At 39.4% G+C, this 6,957-nt stretch overlaps 1 non-coding gene and 1 pseudogene across 1 annotated transcript; one reads left to right on the top strand and one right to left on the bottom strand.

Annotated features, from left to right (window-relative positions):
• Positions 1–273: 273 nt before the first annotated feature.
• Positions 274–346, top strand: TRNAA-UGC. Its single transcript has one exon. It is a non-coding gene; the product is annotated as a tRNA-Ala (tRNA).
• A 6,032-nt stretch (positions 347–6,378) lies between these two features.
• LOC118904360 lies at positions 6,379–6,957 on the bottom strand (annotated as a pseudogene).

Raw genomic sequence — 6,957 nt, 5'->3', positions numbered from 1 at the left:
CTTTTCATCTTGTGAATCTGAAACTTTATGCCCATTAAGCAACATCTGCCCATTCTCTGCTCGTCCCAACCCCTGGTAACCACCATACAATTTGTGTCTTTATGATTTTGACTACTCTAGATATGTCACATAAGTGGAATCAAACATTATTTGTCTTTTTGTGACTGGCTTAGTTCATTTAACATAAATGTCCTCAAGGTTCAACCACGTAGTCATATGTGTCAGGATTTCTTTCCTTTTTAAGGCTCAATAATATTCTATTATATGGGGAATTCTCTGGTGGTCCAGTGGTTAGGACTCTGCACTTGCACTGCTGGGGGCCCGGGTTCAATCCCTGGTTGGGGAACTAAGATCCCGCCAGCCGCGCAGCACAGCCAAAAAAAAAAAAAAAAAATTCCTTTATATGCATATACTGCGTTTTGCCTATCCATTCATTTAGTGATGGACACTTGGGTTACTTCCATGTTTTAGCTATTGTGAGTAATGCTGCTGTGAACATGGGTGTAAAAATATCTCTTAAAAACCTGCTTTTAGTTCTTTTGGGTATATACGCAGTAGTGGGATTGCTAGATCATATGGTAATCCTACTTTTAATTGTTTGAGGAACTGCCACACTGTTTTCCACAGTGGCTGTAGCTTTTGCATTCCCACCGATAGTGCACAAGGTTTCCAATTTCTCCATGTACTTTCTGACACTTGTTTTCTGTTTATTTGATAGTAGCCATCACAGTGGATGTAAGGTGATATCTCATTGTAGTTTTGATTTACATTTAATTCTGATTAGTGATGTTGAGCATCTTTTCATGTGTTTCTTGGCCATTTGTGTATCATCTATGTAGAAATGTTTATTCAAATCCTTTGTCCATTTTTGAATCAATTATTTTCTTGTTGAGTTTAGGAGTTCTCCATATATTCTGGATATTAATTCCTTATCAGATATATGTTACAAATACTTTCTCCCATTCTGTGGGTTGCCTTTTTACTCTGTGGATAGTGTCTTTTTCTCAATTTTTCTTGAAATTTTATTTCAAGAAATAAAATTATTTATTTCTTTTATTGAAGTAAATACTTTTTATTGAAAATATAATTGACAGTTTTATTGAAATGTAATTGACATACAGTTTTATTGAAATATAATCGACATACAGCACTATGTAAGTTTCAAGTGTACAGCACTGACTCTCACATCTTGTGAAATGATTACCATAATAAGTTTAATGTCCATCATCCATACAGATTTAAAGAAAAGGAAAAAATGGTTTTTCCTTGTGATGATCTACTCTTTTAAAAATTTCCACACATACTATAAAGCAGTGTTAACTGTAGTTATCAAGTTGTACATTACATCCCCAGTACTGATTTATCTTATAACTGGGAGTTTGTACCTTTTGACCACTTTCATCCAATTCCCCCACACCCAACCTCTGGTAACCACAAATCTGATCTTTTTCTCTATGAGTTTTTTTTTTTTTAAAGATTCCACATATAAGTGAGATTATACAGTATTTGTCTTTCTCTGACTGACTTATTTCACTTAGCATAATGCCCTCAAGGTCCATCCATGTTGTTGCAAATCTCAAGATTTCCTTCCTTTTCATGGCTGAATAATATTCCACTGTGTATATACCACTACTTCTTTATCCATTCATCTGTTGATGGACACTTAGGTTGTATACATGTCTTGGCTATTGTAAATAATGCCGCAGTGGACATGGGGGTGCAAATATCTCTGTGACATAGTATTTCATTTCCTTTGTATATATTCCCAGAAATAGTATAGCTGAATCATATAGTATTTCTATTTTTAATTTTTTGGGCAACCTCCATATTTTTTTCCATAATGGCTGTACCAATTTACCATGCCACCGGCAGTACACAAGGGTTCCCTTTTCTCCACATCCTTGACAGCATTTGTTATCTTTGTCTTTTTGATGATAGCCATTCTACCAGGTGTAAAGTGATATCTTGTTGTTTTGATTTGCATTTCCCTGATGATTAGTGATGTTGAGTACCTTTTCCTATACCTGTTGGCCATTTTTATATCTTCTTTGGAAAAATGTTAATTCATGTCCTTTGCCCATTTTTTAATTGGATTATAATGACCCTTGAACAACACGGGTTTGAACTATAAATGTCCACTTATGCGTGGGTTTTTGTCAATGGTAAATACAGTGCTGCATAATCTGTGGTTGGTTGAATCCTCAGATGTGGAACTGAGGAGAAGGAGGGCTGACTATAAAGTTAAACTCGGATTTTTGACTGCTCGGAGAGTTGATGCCCCTAATGCCCATGTTGCTCAAGGGTCAACTGTATTTGTTTTATTTTGGTTTTGCTATTGACTTGTGTGAGTTATTTGTATATTTCAGATTTAGTCCCTTATCAGATATATGAATTGCAGATATTTTTTTCCGATGCTGTAGTGTCATTTTATTTTGTTGATCATTTCTTTTGTTGTGCAGAAGCTTTTCAGTTTGTAGTTTCACTTGTTCATTTTGATGTATTTCACTTGCTTTAGGTGTCACATCCAAACAATCATTGCCAAGACCCATGTCAAGGAGATTTTTTCCTATTTTCTTCTAAGAGTTTTACGGTTTTCAGTCTTACAATTTGTCTTTTTTTTAAGTTTTAAATTCCTTTTCTTTTTTTTAATTGAAGTATAGTTGATTTACAATATGCTGTTAACTTCTGCTGTACAGTAAAGTGATTCAGTTACACATATATATACATTCTTTTTATTTTTATTTTTTAAAATTAATTTTGAAAAATATTTATTTAATTTATTTAATTAATTAATTTTTTGGCTGCGTCAGGTCTTAGTTGCGGCACGTTGGATCTTTGTTGAGGCATGTGGGATCTTTTTCATTGTGGTGCGTGGGCTCTTCATTGCACTGCTTGGGCTTCTTTCTAGTTGTAGCGTGTGGGTTTTCTCTCTAGTTGTGACGCGTGGGCTTAGTTGCCCCACAGCATGTGGAATCTTAGTTTCCCAACTATGGATCAAACACGTGTCCCCTGCATTGGAAGGTGAATTCTTTACCACTGGACCACAGGGGAAGTCCCTACATTCTTTTTAATATTCTTTTCCATTATGATTTATCATGGGATATTAAATATAGTCCCCTGTGCTATACAGTAGGACCTTGTTGTTTATCCATTCTATATATAATAGTTTGCATCTGCTAACCCCAAACTCCCACTTCATCCCTCCCTTACCCCCTTTCCCCTTGGCAAGTACAGGTCTGTTCTCTATGTCTGTGAGTCTGTTTCTGTTTCCTAGATAGGTTCATTTGTGTCATATTTTAGATTCCGCATATAAGTGATATTATATGGTATTTGTCTTTCTCTTTCTGACTTACTTCACTTAGTATGATAATCTCTAGTTACATTCATGTTGCTGCAAATGGCATTATTTCATTCTTTTTTTAATGGCTGAGTAGTATTCCATTGTTCATAGGTACCTCATCTTCTTTATCCATCCCTCTGTCAGTGGACATTTAGGTTATTTCCATGTCTTGGCTACCATGAATAGTGCTGCTGTGAACATAGGGGTGTATGTATCTTTTTGAATTATGGTTTTGTCCAGATATATGCCCAGGAGTGGGATTGCTGGATCATATGGCAACTCTATTTTTAGTTTTTTTTGAGGAACCTCCATACTGTTCTCCATAATGGCTGCACCAACTTACATTCCCACCAACAGTGTAGGAGGGTTCCCTTTTCTCCACACCCTTTCCAGCATTTGTCATTTGGTCTTAAAATTTTAAGTCTTTAATCCATTTTGAGTTAATTTTTGTGAGTGGTATGAGATAGGGGTCTAGTTTTATTCTTTTATGCGTGAATGTTCAATTTTCCCACCATCATTGTATTGAAGAGACTGTCTTCTCCACTGAGTATTCTTGGCTCCCTTAATAAATACTAGTTGACTGTGTATGAATGGGTTTATTTTCTAATAAATAGGCTCTCAATTCTATTCCATTGGTATATGTGTCTGTTTTTATGCCAGCACCAAACTGTTTTGATGACTATAGCTTTATAATATAGCTTGAAATTAGGAATGATGCCTCCTGCTTTGTTCTTCTTGGTCAGGGTTGTTTTGGCTCTTTGGGGTCTTTTGTGGTTCCATATAAAATTTAGAATTATTATTTCTACTTCTGTTAAAAAATGCCATTGGAATCTTGATAGAGATTGCACTGAATAGTTGGCTTGGGTAGTATGGATGTTTTAACAGTATTAATTCTTCCAATCCAGAGGCATGGCATGCCTTTCCATTTATTTGTGTCTTCTTTAGTTTCTTTTATCAACGTCTTATAGTTTTCAGCATAGAGATTTTTCATTTCCTTGCATAAATTTATTCCCGAGTATTTATTGTTTTTGATGCTATTGTAAATGGGATTATTTTCTTGATTTCTTTTTCAGATAATTCGTTGTTAGTGTACTGAAACACCACTGATTTTTATTTATTTATTTTTGGCTGCACTGGGTCTTTGTTGCTGTGAGTGTGCTTTCTGTAGTTGCAGCGAGCAGGGGCTACTCTTCACTGTGGTGTGCAGGCTTCTCACTGCGGTGGCTTCTCTTATTGCGGAACATGGACTCTAGGAGTGCGGGCTTCAGTAGTTGTGGCACGTGGGCTCAGTAGTTGTGGCTCGCAGGCTCTAGAGCGCAGTCTCAGTAGTTGTAGCACACGGGCTTAGTTGCTTTGAGGCATGTGGGATCTTCCCGGACCAGCTCGAACCCCTGTCCCCTGCACTGGCAGGTGGATTCTTAACCCCTACGCCACCAGGGAAGTCCCCACCACTGATTTCTTAATGTTAATCTTGTGTCCTGCAACTTTACTGACATTATTTCTTAGTTCTAACAGTTTTCTGGTGGAGTCTTCAGGCTTTTCTGTATATAAAATCATGTCATCTACAAGTAGAGACAATTTTATTTCTTCCTTTTCTTTTTTAAATAAATTGGGCATATTTTTTAAAGCTTTAAAAAAATTTTTTTAAATTTTATTTATTTTTGGCTGTGTTGGGTCTTCGCTGCTGTGCGTGGGCTTTCTCTAGTTGTGGTGAGCGGGGGCTACTCTTCATTGTGATGCGCAGGCTTCTCATTGCGGTGGCTTCTCTTGTTGCAGAGCATGGGCTCTAGGCGTGCGGGCTTTAGTAGTTGCAGCTTGCGGGCTCTAGAGCGCAGGCTCAGTAGTTGTGGCACACAGGCTTAGTTGCTCCGCAGCATGTGGGATCTTCCTGGAGCAGGGCTCGAATCCATGTCCCCTGCATTGGCAGGCAGATCCTTAACCACTGCGCCACCAGGGAAGCCCCCCCCCCTTTTTTTTTTTGGTCAGCACCTACCTTTATTTTGACCAGACACACGAGTCAGACGATACTCCCAACAATCAGACCTTTAGGGCTTGTAAGCAAAACAGGCAAAAATGGGGAACTAACCAGGACCAGCGTCTACCATTTTCCATGTGTTCACAAGTCTTTTTTTTTTTTTTTGAGTTGGCCTTGAGTATGAATTTAGAGAATGCTAGCATAATATCAAATAGTAACGTGAAGAGACCCTATATGCACACACTGGACCTGTCATGCCCAGCTCCCCTCACCTGCTACCTTTGACTGAACAAGACAGGAAGGAATTATTAAACTATTAGGTAGGATGAAGTTATCCAGTAGGAGGCACACCTCCAGCTCAGGTATGAGATACCAGATCTCAGAGTAAAGGAACTTATGTTAGGTGGTCTGTAAAAAGTAATAGAAGACTAAGGCTTGGAAAGAGGATAAACAAGGAGGCTTTAAAAAATCTCTTCTCCTGGATGACCTGTTTAAGACAGAAACAATACACCTTCCAATTTGACCCATTTCTGACTGAAAGTCATGCCAAGGTTGAACCTTAAGGAAAACTAAGTTTAAACCTCTTACAGAATAGCTCACCCCCACCTAGGGGTGGGGACAAGAAAACAATTTTTAATGAATATTACAGAGGCATAACTTCAAACTTAAAAATGGCCTGAGACATCCCAGTGATATGCTGTAGAGAATCATGAGTCAAAGGGTTAGTCACATGTATACTGTGGGTCACATGACTCATGAACATGCCAAGTAGGCCGTGTTGCTTGGAAGTTTATCTAGTTTCTGGTCTGGTCCTGCCTTTAGTAATCCTGCAATGGCACTTGGGCACACAGTGAGGCCTTTGGCACCATTTCCCTATAACCTAGCCCACACCCCTCTGCTCATCCTCAGGTGATTGGTCTGTTTGTGCCAGTACCCTTGGAAGGTGAGGGTTTGATGGGCCTCCTGCCAGTGTCTTGGTCGTGTGTGTTGCTGCTGGTGTGTTTCAAATACTGCTGAAAATATGGGTTCTGAGCATTTTCCTGGTACTGGGTCCAACAGGAAACTGCCCCGTGGTCACCTCTCCACTGGACCCGGGGTTATTCTTCCTCATTTTTTCTTTCTTTTCTCCTCAGACTTGTAGTAGGGGTTCCACAACATGAAAAGCAGAAGTATGAGAGGGATGAGAAAGTAGGGGGTGTAGACAGATATAAGGAATAGTCGTTCGTGGAAAGTCTTAGGTCCTTGTCCTCTGAAACAACTGGCTTTGGAGAAATCCTCCAGTAGAAATGTGAAGAGGATTAGAATCAGAGTTGTCATGGTGTGAACCAAGTAGATGATTGCAGGGGTGTGGATCCACCTGCAGCCTTCTTTGAAGAAGGCATATGTTGCAATGGGAAAGAAGGGGAGCTGAAACACAAGCTCCCAAAACAGGAAGGACTTAAACCACACCGGGGGGGTTCTGTAGCAGGGGGTCTTTGAACTCCTGAGAAACCACTGCCGCAGGTTTCTCAGCTCCACGGGGATCTCAGAGATCACGCGGCACCACCGCCTGCAGGTCCACGAGCAGGGTGAAGGGGATGTAGGAGAGGAAGTAGAGACCCAGCAGCCACTCCAGGCCACACCAGGCACCCAGAGGCCCCAT

This window comes from Balaenoptera musculus, chromosome 11 (assembly GCF_009873245.2).
Source record: "Balaenoptera musculus isolate JJ_BM4_2016_0621 chromosome 11, mBalMus1.pri.v3, whole genome shotgun sequence".
NCBI lineage: Eukaryota > Metazoa > Chordata > Mammalia > Artiodactyla > Balaenopteridae > Balaenoptera > Balaenoptera musculus.
This window is presented reverse-complemented; position numbering and strand designations above follow the sequence as displayed.